Genomic DNA, 20,218 nt, shown 5'->3' with positions numbered 1-20,218 from the left:
TTCTTCTTCAGTTAATTTCTTCCTCATTACACTGCCGTAGGATGCTAAGCAGAGAGCCTCTTAAGAAACCAAACCTTATTGAATCCAGTTGAATTTAAATGTACAAAGCCCCGAGTTAACAATGTAAAAACTGAGAACAAGGTGAAACCATGAGACCCAGTCTAACAGGATGAGCTGGAATGACAGAATGTCAGAATTTCTAACCCGGCTTTCTTCTCGTTAGACATGCTGGTTCCAAAATTACTCAGAGATGAAAATGTAGGGGGAAAAAAGACAATATAAATAAGAAATCAGTGTGGATTTTGTGCTCACTTCTCCGGCTTTCAGAAAATTAAAGAAGCCTCCAGACATGATGGCACATGCCTAAAATTCCAGTGCTTGGGAGGCTGAGACAGGAGGATTGCCGTTTCAAGGTCAGCTCCAGTGAGATTCTCGGCAACTTCTTTTTTTTTAATTTTTTATTGGTGCATTATATTCATACATCATATTGGGGTAAAAAACTTGTGTGTAAAGACATGTACACATCACTGATTTAACCCCTACCCAGTTCCCACCCCATTCCCTTTCCGTCCCTCCTTCCCTTGCTTGGCTTAGTGGTTGACTTTGATATGTTTAAGTACATTGTGTGTTTTAGAGAATTTCCTTTCTCTGCCTCCCAAGCGCGGGGATTATAAGCGTGCGCCGCCACACCCGGCTCATCTCAGCAACTTCTTAAGGGTTTATTTCAAAATAAAAAGAGCTGGGGGTGTGTCTTGGAAATAAAACCTGAATTCAGTCTCCAGTGCAAAAAAAGAAAAACCTATAAGAGTAAAATTATGTGCACCTGCAGTCAGAGCTAATGCCAGCTCAGCTCCAGCTGAGGCTTATGGCCAGCGCGTCCTTACTAATAAGTGTTTGTACTTTGGATATGATCCATGCCAATCAGCAGGAGTCGAAGAGGTCACCGCAGTCACCTGCTGTTTTGTGTACATGCATTACTGGGGCTTGAGCCAGGAGCAGTTCTCCTCTGAGATGCGCCTAGTTTATTTTCAAATGGGATCTCACTAGGTTTCTGAGAGTCTTACTATGTGGCTGAGGCTGGCCACGAGCCTGTCATCTTCCTGTCTCAGCCTCCCAAGTACTGGAATTTAAAGCGTGCACCCCACGCTTGCACCTGCAGCTTTGCCCTAGCCAAATCCTCCACTCTTTTCTGGCACTCAAATCCCAAATTTGCTCAGAGGAGCTACGTTCTCCTCAGATGTGGTCTCGCGGGGCTGTAAGTCAAGATGGCGTACCCTTTCCCACTTAAGGGGTGTCCACAGTTTTAATCACCGATTGTCCTGCTGCTGTGGTCTCTCCTGTCCATTTCATAGCCTAGTTTTTTCAGCCCACTTTTCTATTTTTCTAAGACACTCAATATCAACTGTGATGCAGTCTGGAGACATACAGCCCCATGAAGAAGATAGGCAGCCGTGGTGGGGAATGGAGACTTAACAGCTTCGTGGAGAATATGGGCAGCCATGATGGGGGCTGTAGAAATATAGCACCATGAAGCAGAGAGGTAGTCATCATTCTCATTATCTGCCGGCTGACAAGTGACTCGCCTTCAGGGACTCTTGTGTCCCTCTGATGGGGTGCTAGTCCTCAAGGGGGGCCAGAACAACATGCCACAAACTCGATGTCTTAACAGAAATTTACCCCTTGTGTTCTGGAATTTGAAGGCGAGATGTCAGGAGAGCCACACGCTCGCCCAGAGGGTCTGGGGAGGATCTTTGCTCTTTCGGCATCCGGTGGCCCAGGTGGCCCTCGGCGTCTGGCTGTGTTCTGCCTACTTCCGTCTCCTATTTATCATAGCTCTAGCATCTGAGACCACCAGCCTCATTATGGGAGTCCCAGAGTCTAGTCAATTTCCCCCAAAACCAAGCATAAAAAGGTCCTGGTGGAGAACAAGAAAGAACGGTCATCGATATGGCTGAATCTGGGAGGCAAATTGCGACCCCGCACGTCAGCCCTGTCTCTGGGGTGCTGACGGGAGCTTTTGGGTTAAATCGAGGGAGAATTGAGGCAGGGTGCAGAAGCTGTGCATGATAGGTGGCCTCGCCCCAACTGCTTGGTCATTCCCCATTCTTGTCCTGTGCGTTGGCTCTGGAGAAGTCTTTGCCACTCGAGGGGTGATTTCCACTTGTTGCATGAGATATTGGTCCTTCGGATCTGTGGGCCTCAGTGTGTGCGTGGGGCAGGGGGCAGTTCAGTTCCCATGAGATGATTGCTCCTGCTGGAGGCAGGAGCACAGTCTCCTAGACAGGTCGTTTCCTGAAATGTTTGGGCAAACAAATAAGATTCTGCCGCCCACCACTTCAGGGGTCTGAAATGGGAGGCTGCAAACCTTGCCATGGGCTTCAAGTGGGGTGCACTAGGTTAGCTATATTTATAGCTAATGTACATTGTATTGCTAGTTTTACTTCTTTGCTTATTTATTTATGTATTGGTACTAGAAATTGAAACTAGAGGTATTCTCTGAGCTAGACCTCCTTCCAGCCCCCATTTTTATGTATGTTATTTTATTTAATTATTTTAGGGGGCTAGGGATTGAATCCAGAGGTATCCTACCTCTGGGCTACACCCCAGCCCTATTTAATTATATATTTGGAAATAGGGTCTCACTGAGTTACAGAGGGCCTCACTAAGTTGCTGAGACTGGTCGTGAACCTGTGGTCCTCCTGTCTCAGCCTCCCAAGTACTGGAATTATAAGTGTGCACCACCATGACCGGCTTTCTTTTTCTGTTTTGTTTTGTTTTGTTCTGAAGTAGGGTCCCACTGGGATGCTGAGATGCTTGCTTGCTGAGTCTGGTCTCAAACCTGCAGTCCTCCTGTCTCAACCTCCCAAGTACTGGGATTATAGGCTATATTGCTGACTTTTACTAGATGGACACTCTGCAAATTATTGGCATGCCTCTGTGCAGATGCAAATAGTGTTGCAAAGTTTAGTTGAGTAATAGAGGAAACAGGTATGAAAAGAAGGCAGAGATTCCAACTTAATTCTGATTTCAGCTGCTCACTGGGCATCTGCAGGCCTCAGTATAGAGTCACTCCTTCAAGCAAAGACAGCTAGCTTCTTTAAGACCCTATTATATTCTTAAAGGACGCTGAGTCATTTAACTTGGGGCATAGCTAAGCCCAAGAGACTTAAGCTGTAAATCCTTGGCTAACTAACCTGCCATGGCCCTTTTTATTAAAGGTCATGTTCTGAGGTTCCACACGGAGATGGCTTTTGAGAAAAGGGTATCAGATCACCCAACTACAGACAGAAACAACCCTAGGAGTAGACAAGAAAAAGGGGTGAGAGAGGATTAGGGTGAATTAAGAATCCTACAAGCCGGGCATGGTAGCGCACGCTTGTAATCCCAGCATTCGGGAGGCTAAGACAGGAGGATCGCAGTTCACAGACAGCCTCAGCTACTTGGTGCGGCCCTCTGCAACTCAGTGAGACCCTCTTTCAAAAGAAAGAATAAAAAAATAGGGCTGGGGGTGTAGCTCAGAGGTAGAATGCTCCCGGGTTCCATCCCTGGTACTACACACACACACAAAAAAAAACTTCTTGTACCTCTCTCAGCTGGTGTGATGGCACATGCTTGTAAACCCAGTACTTGTAAGGCTGAGACAGGAAGGTTGCAGGTTGGAGGCTCAAAAACTTAGTAAGACCCAGTTTCAAAATAAAAAAGGGCTGCCGGGCGTGGTGGCGCACGCTTGTAATCCCCGCGCTTGGGAGGCGGAGACAGGAGGATCGCACAGGTTCGAAGCCAGCCGCACTGGCTAAAGAGACCCTGTTTCCAAATATATATATATATATATATATATATATATATATATATAATATCTGGGAGTATAGCCCAAAGGGAGAAGGGCTTCCAGGAACCCCAGTGCCACAAAAATAAAAAAGGGCTATGGTGTAGCTCAGAGGTAAAATGGCCCCGGCTCCAATCTCTAGTACTCTAGTACCGAAAAAAGAACATCTTTCTACATCTATCCACTATATTCTAGGTAATATAATAGTTAAGCTACAAAAGAAAAGACATCAGGCAAACTAAACCTAAAATAAAAATAAAAAACCCCTGAGCATCTCAAGCCTTCCCAGGCAGGAGACATTTCACTGATAAGTTAGTAGTTTGGCTAGTGTTTTATGGTACCAAGAAGATGCATGTGTAGCATGTATTGCACGTGCGTGTGTGTGTGTGTGTGTGTGTGTGTGTGTGTGTGTGTGCACGCGCACGCGCTTTGGCACCTGCGTGTGCAGTAGGTACATCCACAGACCAGCTGTCATGACTCAGAGGACTCCCACTACTTGGGAATGTTACGCAGCTTGACAAGCCCTCCTCCTTCACGCCGGGTCAAGGTCCACCCTGAGCACACACACACCCTCTCCCGGCAGCAGGGCATTCCTCTGCAGAGCAAGCACTTTACCACGCGGGCTCTCTCAGGCCGTACCTACCAGGCAGCCATCTAGCTTATTGGTGCGTTTCTGATTAAAATGCTGGCTGATGATAACCGTGAGCTCTCCACAAGACTGGCTGCAAGCGCGGGCACATGGCTAACCATCCTTTCCTGCTTGCCATGGAACGGGGAGGGGGGAATTCACCAGCCCCTGAGACACGCGCAGTGAGGGGCAGCCCCTGCACCAGCTCTTCCAAAGCGGCCTCCCACAGCAACGTAAATCCCCGGCGTGACAGCTCAGAAAGCCTGGTCCCGCAGCAGCCAAGACACTTTCTGATCCTCACTGCTCTGCAGACGACTCCTGTTCAGGAGTGAATTATGGTGGGGACCATCAATTGCACGGGCAAGGAAAGGCCGTGGCTCCTTCAGCCGTCAGAGGCTGGCTCACTCACCCAACATGAGCGGAACATGCAGGGGTGTTTAGCTGGGGAGGGTCTGGGGCACGATCGCAGAAGATGGACACTAAACTCTTCTTTGATCTGAGCGAGTCCTGGCCCTAGATGCAGAGGGAGCAGCCGTACCCCAGACTTCTTTATTGTGATACCAAAGATTGAACCCAGGGGTGTTTTACCCCTCAAGCTACACCCCCAGACATTTTTTTATTGTTTTAATTTTGAAACAGAGGCTCACTAAGTTTCTGAGGGTCTTTCTCAATTGCTGCAGCTGACCCCAAAACCTGCAATCCTTCTGTCTCAGCGTCCCAAGTCCTGGGACAATAGGCATGCGCCACCATGCCTGGCTTCAAGAACCGCTCAGCACCCAGACACCTATTTATCTCTGCTCTTCTCCGGGATAATTGCAGGGAGCTAGATGTCAGTATGGGATACCATCTCGTCTCCAGCGTGCCGGCCCCCAGGCGTCTGTGAGCTGGAAGGAGACTGGGTTTTTCGGGAAGCGGGGACTCAGTCCTACTGCCAGGGTGGGTTTGAAGGCTGGGGACTGTGAGGTCCCTGCAGGGGTGGGAATCCAGCCAACATGGCCACAGACACATTTACCATTTCCACTGAGCCCCAGGCCTGCTGCAAGCTGGGGGAAACCCAGCCACTGATTTTTGCAGCCCAGAGCTGAGAGCTGAGCAGGTGCAGAAACAAGACACCCAATGTCAACTAGACTGTCGTTTGACAGGTTGGTTCAGTGAAGGAGTCCGGGCAGGTGGCTATTTGGACAGAGCCGTCATTGAAATTCTGCGCAGAAGCCGGGCGTGGTGGCGCACGCTTGTCATCCCAGTACCTAGGAGGTTGAGACAAGAGGATCTCAGGTTTACGGCCAGCCTCAGCTACTTAGTGAGACCCTCTGCAACTTAATGAGAACCTGTTTCAAAATAAAGACTGAAAAATAGGGCTGGGGGTGTAGCTTGGAGGTAGAATGCCCCTGAGTTCCATCCCCAGTGCCACAGAGGGCGTGGCCTTGAGATCAGCCTAGAGAAGAGATAATATTACCCCAGAACAGAATGCAGGCTCCCCAGGGTCAAGAGACAGGTGCCTGAGACACTCGGGAAACCCAGTCAGGAATGCAAACGCTGGTGCTGAGCCGGAGGGGAGACTGGAGCCTGGGCAGGGCCAGGTGGGGGCCCTGACAGCTGTGGAGGGAGGTGGAATGTGATTGCAAGCGCTGTGGGGAACACAAGCAATTTCTGCAGATTGCTGCCAGCACCATGTGGAGCTGGACCACAGAGGATGGAGAGAGGAGGAAGCAGCAGCTGAAGAAGGGGGTGTCTCCCCCCTTGCCTGGACAGATAAATGTGCTGCCCTCCTCTACAAGGACCATGGCTGAACAAGCCCTTGCAGGAAGGTTAGCACTCCCATCCCCCGATAGCAGATGCTCGGAGGTTCACAGAGGCAGAGGGGCGTGGACCTGTGCAGGTGCGATGCTCTGCTCACTCGCTGAGGTCCCGGAATCCAAACAGGAGCCATATGTCTTTCCCTAATCCCAGCGCCTCAGACCTACAAGCCTCAATCCCCCAGGCTGTCATTAACAGACTGGGAAAAAATGTCACATCTTTCAAAAACAAAAAAATATGACCTTAAAGTGGACATTCTCATTGTTCACAAGAGATGGGGGCCAAGAGTAATGGCTTTGCTCTCTGGATCTTTGGGGGGTCCGTGGTAGGGTAGTAGGGGTCCAGCAGGGACCAGAAGGGGACAGCCTTTGTAGTTAGCTGTTCTTTGTCTCTCCATGCAAAGCAGAGAGAGTCAAATGGCAATCAAATGTCAAATGTCTGGCCAAGGTAGCTTCCTAAACAAAGGTGGTCCTGGAGTCGCATTTGCCCTGCCCTCCACCCAGGTGGCTAGAGGTTGGGAGTCCTGCAAGTCCTTCAGTGGAACACAGATCAGAGGTGAACATGCAAACCCCAGTACCACGGGAGGCTGACAGGAGGCCATTATTATAGAGAGAGATTAGATAGATAGATAGATAGATAGATAGATGATAGATGATACATGATAGATACATAGATAGATAGATAGATAGATGATAGATGATACATGATAGATACATACATAGATAGATAGATAGATTAGATAGATAGATAGATAGATAGATAGATGATAGATAATACATGATAGATACATAGATAGATAGATAGATGATAGATGATACATGATAGATACATAGATGATACATGATAGATGCATAGATAGATTAGATAGATAGATAGATAGATAGATGATACATGATAGATACATAGATAGAGAGATGATACATGATAGATACATAGATAGATAGATAGATAGATGATACATGATAGATACATAGATAGATAGATAGATAGATAGATAGATAGATAGATAGATAGATAGATCTCATTGCTCTGCAAGCCCGGGAGAGGTGTCATGGAGACTGCAGGCTGAGAAGACACACAAGAAATAGAAGTCTTCTCTTACAAATGAGGATATAATTTCCCACTAACGATGACCAAAGGGCTTTGCTTAAATATGGATGATTTAGAAGAACTCTAAAGCAAAGAGGAGACATTAAATTCAATGAATTCATCTGTATTTGTTCAGAGGGGAAAAAATTATATCAAAGAAATAAGAAGGAAAAGTGTGTGTGTGTGTGTGTGTGTGTGTATGTGTGTGTGTGTGTGTGTGTGTGTGTGTGTGTGTCTGTGTCTGTGTTCTCTACAAAATGACAGTTCTATAGGGCTCAAGCATGGGGCCATTGTAAAGAATGTTAGAATGTTAGCCTGGCATGGTGGTGAAGAGATGTAATCTCAGTACTTGAAGGCTAACACCGCAGGATCACAAGTTCAAGGCCAGCTTCAGCAACTTAGCAAGACACGGTTTCAAAACCTAAAAAAAAAAAAAGCCAGGTGTGGTGGCGCACACTTGTAATCCCAGCATTCCGGAGGCTGAGACAGGGCTATAGTGGTTCGTGGCCAGCCTCAGCTACTTAGTGAGGCTCTTCGCAACTCATGAAACCCTGTTACAAAATAAAGAATAAAGCTGGGCTTGGGAGGCAAAGACAGGAGGATCACGCAGGTTCAAAGCCAGCCGCACTGGCTTAAGAGACCCTGTTTCCAAATAAAAATGTAAAATAGGTCTGGGAGTGTAGCCCGGAGGTAGAAAGGTTCCAAGCCCAGTACCACAAAAATAAAATAAAATAAAGGGCTGGGAGTCACCTCAGGTGTAGAATGCCCCTTTGGTTTCCATCCCAGTACTGAAAAAATTTTGAATGACTGATATAGCTCAGAGGTAGATGCCCCTGGGTTCAATTTCCACTTAACAACAACAACAACAAAATAAATAAACAACAACAACAAAACAGAATGATGCTGAAGAATTGAAAGTAGAAAGCCAAACAGTTTTATATACACCATGTCTATATCAGTATTATTCACAACAGCCAAACAAGTAAACAACCCAAGTGTCCATCGACAGCCAGATGGATAAATGTTCTGGAAACATACGGTAGAATATTATTCAGCCACCAAAACAAGAGATGAACTTTGAATGTGTGTTATAATGTGAAAATGTTAGACCTCCAGCTACATTTATGCCCCCAGAATTTCCAGCACCATCCCATTCTCCCCCAAATCCTGCCTATAACCTTTCTAAGTCCACAAAGTTGTTCCCACAACTGTACTAAAGTTCCAGAGGCATTCCTATGCCCCATCAATGCCCCTAAAGACATTCTCGTGAAACATCTATCCCCCCAAACTTCTCCCATGGCACTTCTAACCCCCAGTGTGGTTCCCATCACACAAACATTATTCTCCTGAAACTTCAATACCTCCAAAGTGTTCTCATGGCCCTTATGTGCCCCCAAAGGATTTTCCATGACTGTTCTCTGGCCCCAAAGGATTTTCCATGACTGCTGTACAGCCCCCCAAACAGTTCCATACTGCTTCCATTTCCACAAAGATAGTATCGTGACCTTTATGTGCCCCCAAGGTGGTCCCACTTTTCTTTTTGTGTGACACTGGGGATTGAAGCCAGGGGCATTCTGCCTCTGAGCCACGTCCCCCAGCCCTATTTTCTTTTCTTTTGGAACAGGGTCTCACTAAGTTATTAAGGCTGGTCTTGTACCTACAATCCTCCCAAGTACTGACTTGCTCTGTCCATGAGCTGAGAATGGCGGGGCCTTCATCTGCTTCCCAGATGTTGTAAGAACCAGAAAACGGAAACTCATGGCCCCTTCTCTTTCTTCTGTTGTATACCAGCACTTGAGAAGCTGAGACAATGGGATTGCAGGTTCAAGGCCATCTTCTGCAATTTAGAGAGTTGCTCAGCAATTTAACAAGACCCTGCTTCAAAAATAAAATAAGCTGGGCGTGGTGGCACACACTTGTAATCGCAGGATTCAGGGGGCCGAGACCGGAGGATGGCAGTTCACAGACAGCCTCAGCTACTTAGTGAGGCCCTCTGCAATTCAGTGAGACCCTGTTTCAAAATGAAGAATCAAAAATAGGGCTGGAGGTGTAGCTCTGAGGTAGAATGCCCCTGGGTTCCATCCCCAGTACCGCCAAAAAAATAAAATAAAATAAAATAGAATAAAATAAAATAAAAGGGGCTGGGGTATAGGTTGGAGGTAGAATACTCCTAGATTAAGTCTCTAGTAATACACACACACACACACACACACACACACACACACACACACACACTGTGCCCGAAATCATTCCCCAACCGTAAACCACTGAGACTTTAGCCCTTGCCTCTACAATAGGCGTGGATAGGCCTGTGCTTTTTACAGAGGAGATAACTGATGGACAGAGACGTTCATCAAATGATGTGAGATCATGAACGTGGCTGTTGAGAGCACCTGGCCTCAAGCTGGGGGAACCTCAGCCCCCCAAATACTCTCTTGCCCGTCACACTCCACCGCCTCTCTCAGGGCCCACTCGCTTGCAAGATGATTTCTCCCTGGGAAGAAGAGTCCAGTTTCCGGGCCCCATTTCCCTCAGACAGCCCCAGATCCGTGTGTGGCAGCCGGCCTGTGGCGCCATGAGCCAAGGTGGCTCTCTGGGCCTCGCGAGAGCCGGCCATGGGGAAGCTTTCCACAGGCTGCTGATTGATTTTCTTCCCTCCTGAGTGGTGAACAGTGTGGGTCAGAATAACTTGCCTCATCCTACTGCAGGGAAACGATGCTTCTCTGACCCTCTAAAGGACGGCCGAGTCCCCGGTCTCCATGTGGAGGCGGCCGCGCGGCGTTCCGTTGTGCAGCTGTAGAAGCAGCAGTGTACCTTATTATCGCTTCTGTGGCAGGCTGCCTTCGCCTTGAACCGTAAACTCTCCTGACATCTCCAGCTGAGATAATTACGGCGCTTAAGGGAACCTTCGGCCTTGCTAAAAATACCCAGCAACAGTTTGTGCGTAGAGGAAGGCACACGCAGGTGGGGCCGGAGGGACTCCAGAGCCTCTGAGAGTCTTGAGGGAGCCCTGGCGGCCGCCCGGCCCCTCTCTCGTTGATGTGTCTTCCTCCCCCATCCATGCCATCTTTGCTCTCACCACACGGCTTGCGATGCCAGCGAGCTGCGAGAAGCTCGCTCCTGCCCGACAGGGAAAGGACGACGAGGAGCTGGACCCGTTAAGCTCCCTGCTGAGGCAGGAGCGGCTCGGTGTTCACCAAAACCCAGCGTCTATTGCTCTTGGGAACGCAGCTCAGCTGAAGTCCCCAGCATGCCTCTAACGAAACACAGCCTAGTGTCCGAGAGATGACAGTGGACCCTGGTAGAAGTGATGGGACCCGAGTAAGTACTTGCCCACAGAAACCTTCAGGTCAACCTCTCTCCCTGCCCCTCCCACCAGCCGAATGAAGAAGCCCAGGAGAGGGAGCATGGTGGATGAAACCCAGCTCACCACCTGGCCCGCGGCTCTCCAGGAATGGCAGCCGGAAGGAGAGAGAGGGAGGACACACGCCTTCGCTCTTGGGTCTCGGAGGCTGGAAGCAAGAGTGTAGCAAGGGGAGAAGGAACCAGATAGAATCACTAAGATGGCATCGCCAGGGACTCACCTTCTCCAGCCATGGCTTTAGCCACTGTTGAGATTGTAACCAAGCCTCGCTTCCAACGCTGCTGCCTCGTTTCTGGAAGGGCTGGGGGGGCGCTCGACATCCAACCAGCTTGCGCGGGGTGCGTCCCTCCACTGAGTCTGCAGATCAGCTGCGGTTGCTTTCCGGTCTCCAGGTGGGTGCTGAGCGCCCCTGGGCGCACAGCGCGGTGTCAGAGTGCAAGCCTGGCGGCTGCGGGCAGAGCCGGGGCAGGCTCCCTCCGCTCCAGGAGCGCACGGAGGGGCCAGGAGCACAGCGCCACGTCCAACGCCTGCAGTGCTGCCAAAGGCGGCGTGTGCAGCTGTGTGATCCCCTGACAAGCGCAGTTGCTGCTTATCGTTTCCCCCTTTTCTAGCCTTTATGGAGATTTAATTAACAAAACCCGTGTATATGCAAAGTGAGCAAAATGACATTTTAGTGCATGTATACAATGTACGGTGATCTCCACCATGAAATTATAGAAAGACACGTCGGTCCCTGCCCATTGTCGCCGTGCACGTGCGTGTGTGTGCGCGTGTGTGTGTGAGTCCGTGTGGTGAGAGCACTTTTGACTCTTGGTCTGTGAGTGACTGTCGTCACCACTGTGTGTATCAGGTCTCCAGAATGTGTCCCTCTTCTGATTTCAAGCTTGCCCCGCGGCCAACATCTCCAGTGGAGAAATGGAAAGGTTTCTAAGGGGTTGATGGTGGTGGCAGGGGGAGGCTTAACGAAGGAAACACCCCCACTGATGGGTGGAGGTGTGAAATTACCAAAGCCAGTCTCCATGTCACGTACGGGGAAGGGGAGGAGTGGGGAGGAGCCCGGGAGAAGCTCACCAAGCGCTGTGTGCGAGTATGGCCCTGTCGCTCTGAGCCACGTTATGATGTGAAACTACAATGCACTGATGAAAGTGTATATGTAAAAGGGGAAGGAAGGAAGGAAGGAAGGAAGGAAGGAAGGAAAAGAAAACACAAGGAAGGAAGGAAGGAAGGAAGGAAGGAAGGAAAAGAAAACACAAGGAAGGAAGGAAGGAAGGAAGGAAGGAAAAGAAAACACAGGAAGGAAGGAAGGAAGGAAGGAAGGAAAAGAAAACACAGGAAGGAAGGAAGGAAGGAAGGGAAAACACAAGGAAGGAAGGAAGGAAGGAAGGAAGGAAGGGAAAACACAAGGAAGGAAGGAAGGAAGGAAGGAAGGAAGGAAAAGAAAACACAGGAAGGAAGGAAGGAAGGAAGGAAGGAAGGGAAAACACAAGGAAGGAAGGAAGGAAGGAAGGAAGGAAGGAAAAGAAAACACAAGGAAGGAAGGAAGGAAGGAAGGAAGGAAAAGAAAACACAAGGAAGGAAGGAAGGAAGGAAGGAAGGAAAAGAAAACACAGGAAGGAAGGAAGGAAGGAAGGGAAAACACAAGGAAGGAAGGAAGGAAGGAAGGAAGGAAGGAAGGGAAAACACAAGGAAGGAAGGAAGGAAGGAAGGAAGGAAGGAAGGAAAAGAAAACACAGGAAGGAAGGAAGGAAGGAAGGAAGGAAGGAAGGAAGGGAAAACACAAGGAAGGAAGGAAGGAAGGAAGGAAGGAAGGAAGGAAGGAAAAGAAAACACAGGAAGGAAGGAAGGAAGGAAGGAAAAGAAAACACAGGAAGGAAGGAAGGAAGGAAAAGAAAACACAAGGAAGGAAGGAAGGAAGGAAAAGAAAACACAGGAAGGAAGGAAAAGAAAACACAGGAAGGAAGGAAGGAAGGAAGGAAGAAAAAGAAAGCACAAGGAAGGAAGGAAGGAAGGAAAAGAAAACACAGGAAGGAAGGAAAAGAAAACACAGGAAGGAAGGAAGGAAGGAAGGAAGGAAAAGAAAACACAGGAAGGAAGGAAGGAAGGAAAAGAAAACACAGGAAGGAAGGAAGGAAGGAAGGAAAAGAAAACACAAGGAAGGAAGGAAGGAAGGAAGGAAAAGAAAACACAGGAAGGAAGGAAAAGAAAACACAGGAAGGAAGGAAGGAAGGAAGGAAGGAAGGAAGGAAGGAAAAGAAAGCACAAGGAAGGAAGGAAGGAAAAGAAAACACAGGAAGGAAGGAAAAGAAAACACAGGAAGGAAGGAAAAGAAAACACAGGAAGGAAGGAAGGAAGGAAGGAAGGAAGGAAGGAAAAGAAAGCACAAGGAAGGAAGGAAGGAAAAGAAAACACAGGAAGGAAGGAAAAGAAAACACAGGAAGGAAGGAAAAGAAAACACAGGAAGGAAAGAAGGAAGGAAGGAAGGAAGGAGCCAGGCATAAACAGAAAAAAAAATAAAGGAAATTATACAGACAGCTGTGAAGCTCTCTCTAGAGTGTCCGAGACACAAGAGACGAGCCGTGCAGAGGCTGATGGGGCTGGAGGTCTGGGTATGAAAGAGGAGTATGAAAAGCGACATTTAAAAGAGGCAGGGTGCCGGGCGTGGTGGCACACATTTGGCATCTCAGTACTTGGGAGGCTGAGACAGGAGGATCACAGTCCACGGCCAGCCTCAGCTACTCAGTGAGGTCCTCCACAACTTAGATCCTGTTTCAAGATAAAGAATAAAGAGCCGGGCGTGGTGGCGCACGCTTGTAATCCCAGCATTAGGGAGGCTGAGACAGGAGGATTGCGGTTGAGGACAGCTGCAGCTACTCAGTGAGGCCTCTGCAACTTAGTGAACCCCTGTTTCAAAGTAAAGAATAAAAAAAACAGGGCTGGGAGTGTAGCTTGGAGGTCAAACACCCCTGGGATCCATCCCAAGACCCGCAAAAAAAAATAAAAAAATAAAAAAATAAAGAATTTTTTTAAAAATGGCTTGGATTGGAGCTCAGAGGTAGAATGTGCCTGGGTTCAATCCCCACTGCTACAAACAGAAAATTAAATTAAATTAAATTAAAAAATAAAAAAGAAGGGGGTCATGGTGGTGCAGGGTCTCCTGAGATGGTGTCAGGGAAGCTTTTGGAGGCCGCTGAAGTTGAAAGATAGCACGATTTGGCTGGTGTCCTGAAAGGGTCTCTCTGTCCACTCTGCAGAATATATGTTCAAGAGAGTTAAGGGCAAAGATAAGCCAGTTAGGAGGTGATCTCAGCGACGCAGCGAGGCCTTGAGCCCAAGGGTTGCGCAATCTGACTGGTTTCGGGGGATCTCTCGGATCCAGGGCAAGAGGAGACGGAAGGGGACCAGATACAAGGGAGAGGCGGAGTGTTGAAAAGCCACTGGGTTCTGATAGACCTGGAGGGATTGCAGACGGACGGACAGAGTGCCGTGCAAGGAAGGGAAGAGACAGGACGGCCCCGAGGACCTTATCCTGAGCAAACCGGGTTGAAGGGATCACCGCCGAAGGAGAAGGGAGGGCGGCAGAGTAGGCCAGCGAGCTCGCGAGTTCTATTTCAAACCTGTTAAATTGAGATGTAAGTTGGACAAACCCAAAGAAAGACATCAGACATGCAAATGTGAGAGCCCGGGGTAGGTGTCCAAGCAGGATATGCTGATGAGAGCGTCTCGCCAGCCTACGGAGCGTCTGTACAGAGAAGGGAGAGAGCGGAGGGGGAGGAAAGAGATCTTTTGAGAAATGAACTAGCCTGGGAGACTGGGACGGAAGGAAGGGAGGGGGTAGGTAGAGAACAAAGACAAAAGGCAGGAGAGAGCCAGAGAAGGGAATCGTTTCCAGAAGAAAGAAATGATCAAATGTGTCTTCCAGATATTAAAGTTAGGTTAAGATGGAGACGGGGAATTGAGCGGAGATTTGGGTGATGTGGGGGCTACCGGGGACCTAGACAAGTAGGGCGCTGCGAGGGCTGGGGGCGAAGGAGAGACGTAATCAAGAGATGGCAGAGAAAATGTCCCATTTTTTGAGGGAGGTTATTACAAAGAAGAGGGAAAGTGGCATAGAGATCGTCTTAAAAATTAGACATGTCAGGTGAATTGCATGGCTCATCTGGTTGAGAGAAGAAAAATAATCTTGCAAGGGGGCGAGGGGACAGCTTGGGTGATGACTGTGTCCTCGAGCGGCTGACGGATGGGCCGCAGTGTCCAGGAAGGACTGGCCTTCAATCAGCACACAGAAATCCATCCCGAGACGGAGCCTCTCCGTGGAACTTCTCCGTGGGCTGATGGATGCGGCACTGAGTGCTTGCAAAATTTTCTTGTTACAACTCCCTATTTTTCTTAGTGAACACAAAGCAAATGGCTTAGGGAACCATTGAGAGATTGCTGGGGTGCACTGCGGATCCATCACGACGGAACAGCCGGAAATTTGGAGCAAGACTGGTGGGTAGAGGTGGGTGTTTGCACCAGCTGCCTGGATGCAGGTGCGGAGTAAAAGAGTAAATGGGATTACTAGGCTTGCTGTCTTTGTAGGGGAATCCAACAGATGGAGAGACAGCCGGGGTGGGGGGGACTTTGGGGACATGGCGTCTACCACGAGCAAGGGGAGATGTAAGGGTATGATGCTTGAGTTTCTGTTGAAGCTCTGCTCCTCCTCCCCAAGAGAGGACTAAGGAGCAGCAAGGAGGAGGGAGGTGGAGGATGGCAGAGGGCAACCAAAGGATCACTGGAAGCTGGTCGTGGTGGTGCAAGCTTATAATACAAGTATTAGGGTGGCTGAGACAGGAGGATCACAGGTTCGAGGACAGTCTCAGCAAGTAGCGAGGCTCTCATCAACCTAGAGAGACCCCGTTTCAAAATAAAAATAAAATAGGGCTGGGGGTGATGGTTAGAGGTAGAGTGCCTCTGGGTTCAGTCCCCAGTGCCACCAAATTATAGATAGATAGATAGATAGATAGATAGATAGATAGATAGATAGAGTGGAATTGAAGAACAAGGGGTAATGAGCTAGAGGGATGGGAGGTGGATCACAGAATGAGATGTTTTAAATTGAGAGCAGGTGGTGGACTTTTGAGTAAAATCTCTGAGATAATCATAACAGAGAAGGGTTTTTGTTTATTTGTTTTTGTATTGGGCATTGAGCCCAGGGGCACTCTACCTCCCAAGTTATACCCTCATTCTTTTTTTTTTTTTTGAAATAAGATCTCACTAAGTACTTCAGAATACCTCAGTGTAAGCTGGGCATGTTGACGCACACCAGTAATCCCAGTCATTACTTGGGAATCTGAGAAAGGAGGACCACAAGGTCGAGGCCAGCCTCTGCATCCTAGAGAGAACCTGTTTCAAAATAAATGAAAAACAGCCGGGCGTGGTGGCACACGCTTGTCATCCCAGTACCTGGGAGGCTGAGACAGGAGGAACGCAGGTCCACAGCCAGCCTCAGCTACTTAGTGAGGCCCTGTTCCAAAATAAAGAATAGGAAAATAGGGCTGGGGGTAGAGCTCAGAGGTTCCATCCCCAGTACTGTAAATTAAACAGTTAATTAATTATAAACAAATAAAAATTTAAAGGGCCAGGGATATAGCTTGGGTGGTAGAATGCCCCTGGGTTTAATTCCCAGTATCCAAAGGGGTCTGAGGGGGGAGAAAAAATATCCCGGTGTACAAGGCTAGTGTCTATTAAAGAGGGTCATGTGGGTGCTTTGAGAGCTGAAGAATAAGGAACCTCTGGCTCATCGTCTTTGAGGAGCCTCACGAAGGCTTCCTGAATGAGGCGATCCTTTTAACCGGGCCTAGAAGAGTGAGCCCAGCCCTCAGGGGCACCTGTGCACTGAAAGGTTCAGCTTGCCCAAAGAACAGTTTCCCTCTTGACTGGCACCTGGGTCGTCAGCTCCAAGTCCTTGAGATATCCTTCCTAATATGATTGCCTTTTCTTATCTGGGACTCTTGGTCCTCCCCAGATGGCTAGTGTGACTGATGGTGGGGTTTTGGGGCCAGGCAGTCCACTGGCTCAAACCCAAGATGGTTGGAGACAAGTCAGCCCTGAGGGCGGTCAGCCACGTCTACAGAACCAATGTCCAGAGAAAGCTCTGGGCGCAGGCTGAGCGGGTGTCACTGTGCCACAGTCCAGGTACGTGGCGAGGGGAGTTGGCACCGTCCACCTGGCCCAGGGGCGGTGCTGGACACCTGGCTGGCCCCTGCACCTCTCCAGCCCGCTACGTTAGCGGACACCCTCATGCATTGACGTACTTGTAACCGAGAGTCTACGGGCTGTGCTGAGTTATAATGAATCGCTGACCCTGAGCATGGTCTTGGCGTCAAAGCTGCATTAGGTAAGACAAAGACCAAGGTATTCTAGTTAATACCTGGCATGGACAAACACAGAGACTGGGAAATGTCAATTTCACACAAATAGTACACAAACAGGAAAAAAAGAGAGAAAGTCTTAAACATATGAAAAAAGGTTCAGCATGACTCTACAATGTCACAAGTAAAAATTAAATGTAGATTGATATATATATTAAATGTAGATTGTATATATATATATATATATATATATATATATATATATATATATATCCAGCAGATTGGCGCAAGTCCCAAAGCAGGGAAGCATGCTGTGCTGGGGAAGCTGTGTAGAAAGGAGGACGCGCACGTCAACCGCAGAGCAGAAGTCAGTGCGAGCTCCATACGGGCCGTCTGGCAATAGACATGGTCAGAATCGCAGGGGCGCACACCTCTGGCCCTGCTCGCCAGGCGTGGGGGCGCATGCTTGTCATCCCAGTACTTGGGAGGCTGAGACAGGAGGATCACAGGTTCACGACCAGCCTCAGGTGTTTAGTGAGGCCCTCCACAACTTAACCTGTTTCCAAATGAAATGTAAAATAAGTCTGGGGGTGTAGCCCGGAGGTAGAAGGCCCTTGAGTTCCATCCCCAGGACCACAAAAAAAAAAAAAAATAGGAGTCTAGTTGAATAAATTAAGTCATCCCCTGGGATATATAATAGAATACCATTCATAAAAAAAAAAACTGGGTGTGAAGGTTGTAATCCCAGGAGGATCCCCGGTTCAAAGACAGCCTCAGCAATTTAGTTGAGGCGCTCAACAACCTGGGGAGACCCTGTTTTAAAATAAAAATAAGACAGGGCTGGGGTATGTAGCTCAGAGGTAGATTGCCCCTGGGCTCAATCCCTACTACCACATAAATAGATAAATAAGTAAATATATAGATAAATGATTCAGCTATGTACTGATGTAGAAAGAGATACTTTTTCCTCGGAAGAAAAAAAAAAAGAGCAAGGCACAATGTAGCATGCCTAGAAGGCAGCTATTTGTGCAAAAAAAAAAAATGGGGAAAAATAAGAATGCATGTCATACTTGATTCTGTTGCTAGCATGAAGATGGTTCTATAATAATACAGAAGCACTTGATAAAAGCGATGACTTGTTTGGAGGTGCAGGGAGGAAGTGGTACACAGATATTACTTTTTTTTTTTTTTTTGGTGGTACTGGGGTTCCTGGAAGCCCTCCTACCTCCAGGGCTACACTCCCAGACCTATTTTTGCATTTTTATTTGGAAACAGGGTCTCCTAAGCCAGCGCGTGGGGCTAGCTTCGAACCTGCGCGATCCTCCTGTCTCTGCCTCCCAAGCACGGGGATTACAAGCGTGCGCCACCACTTCCGGCGCAGATATTACTTTTATAACAGGTGAATGTATGTCTTATTCAAGGGGTTACATTTATTTATTTATTTATTTATTTATTTATTTATTTATTTATTCACTGTGGTCCTGTGAACTAAACCCAGGGGCGTTCTACCTCTGAGCTACATCCCCAGTCTTACTTTGTTTTCTTATTTTGAAACAGCACGTCACTAAGTTGCTAAGACTGTCCTCGAACCCACGATCCTCCAGTCTTAGCCTCTGTGGGCCACCGCGCCCAGCCGCCTTCCTTTTCCCACACCCCCCAGGACCCAGGCTGGTGGCTCCCATCCCAGCGGGCAGCTCTGCGCTATAGCGCCCTTGAGATAAGACACTGAGCATTGGCGGGCATTCGTTTCCTCGAAATAGGTTGGAATTGGGATTTCTTTATGAAATGTTTCAATTTTAAGATATTGACCCGGCTTGTTTTTAATAACCGTATACATCATGTTACGGCCTCTGCATTAGAATGAGGTGAGACAATGTTGCTTTAAGACGCCCGTGCCCGGTCGCCAGCACCTCTCTGCTTCCTTCAGATCCAGCCCGAAGCTCGCTCTCTGACTGTTTATCCATCACGGCGTAACAAACCAGCCCAAGCCACTGTGACTTCAGATGAAGGTGTTTTACTTACTTCCATTTATTACGGCAGGTTATTAATTATAGGATTACAGGGTTGATTAATTTTAATCTATTATAGTGGCTCATAAGTTAGTGCGATTTTCTTTTCGGTACTGGGGTTAAAACTCAGGGGCATCTACCTCCAAGCTACACCCCCAGCCCCATTTTTTATTCTTTAATTTGAAGCAGGGTCTCACTGAGTTGCAGAGGGCCTTGCTGAGTAGCTGAGGCTGGCTGCGAACCGCGATCCTCCCATCCCAGCCTCCCGAGTCCTGGGATTAGCGTGTGCCACCGCGCCCACAGCCATTGTTGCTCCTGAGCGGTTGGTTCTGTTGGTCTGAGTCACACTTGGCTGACTACGGCTGGGCTCACTCCGGTGTCTGTGGTCAGCTGCGTGGCCCAGGCTGGGCCGCTGGGTTTCTGCACTCTACGGAACTCGTCCTGCAGCATGCCGGCTTGGCCTGTTCACAGGAAGCTCAGCAGTTTTGCAAAAAGACAGTCTGACAGGTGCAACAGCTTCAGAGAGATGCCAGGCATGGTAGTGAACGCTTGTAATCCCAGTACTTGGGAGGCTGAGACAGGAGGATCGCAGGTTCAAAGCCTCAGCAGCTTAGTGAGGCTCTCAGCAACTTAGTAAGACCCTGTTTCCAAAGAAAATATAAAAATAGGTCTGGGGGTACAGCCCGGAGGTAGAAGGCCCCTGGGTTCCAACCCCCAGTACCAAAAAATAAAAAAATAAAACAATAACTCCAGAGAGTATAGACGGTGATTCTACTGAAGTCTGTTCACCGAGGCAAGTCTCAGGCTAGACCGTGCTCCCCACCTAGGGTGGGGGCATAGATAACGACGTCCGAGGAGTGGAGCCCAGGCAGAGGAGGTGCTGAGGCTGCAAATGTGGCCCGTGCCTGGCCGCCACGCTCGCTCAGCTGTCCACCTCCTCTGCCCAGCACCACTCCAGGCCTTTGCGATTGCACTAACAGATGCCAAAGTGTGGGAAAGAAAAATCACACATTGGAAAGAACTATTATCTGGGCACGGTGGCACATAATCCCAGTACTTGGGAGGCTGAGACAGGAGGATCGCAGGTTCCAGGTCAGCCTCAGCAACCTAGCGAGACCCTGTCTCAAAACAAAACAATGAAAAAGAAATGGGGTA

This window comes from Muscardinus avellanarius, assembly GCF_963383645.1.
Source record: "Muscardinus avellanarius genome assembly, chromosome: 21".
Taxonomy (NCBI): domain Eukaryota; kingdom Metazoa; phylum Chordata; class Mammalia; order Rodentia; family Gliridae; genus Muscardinus; species Muscardinus avellanarius.
The sequence above is the reverse complement of the archived record's forward strand: the minus strand, read 5'-3'. Positions refer to the sequence as shown.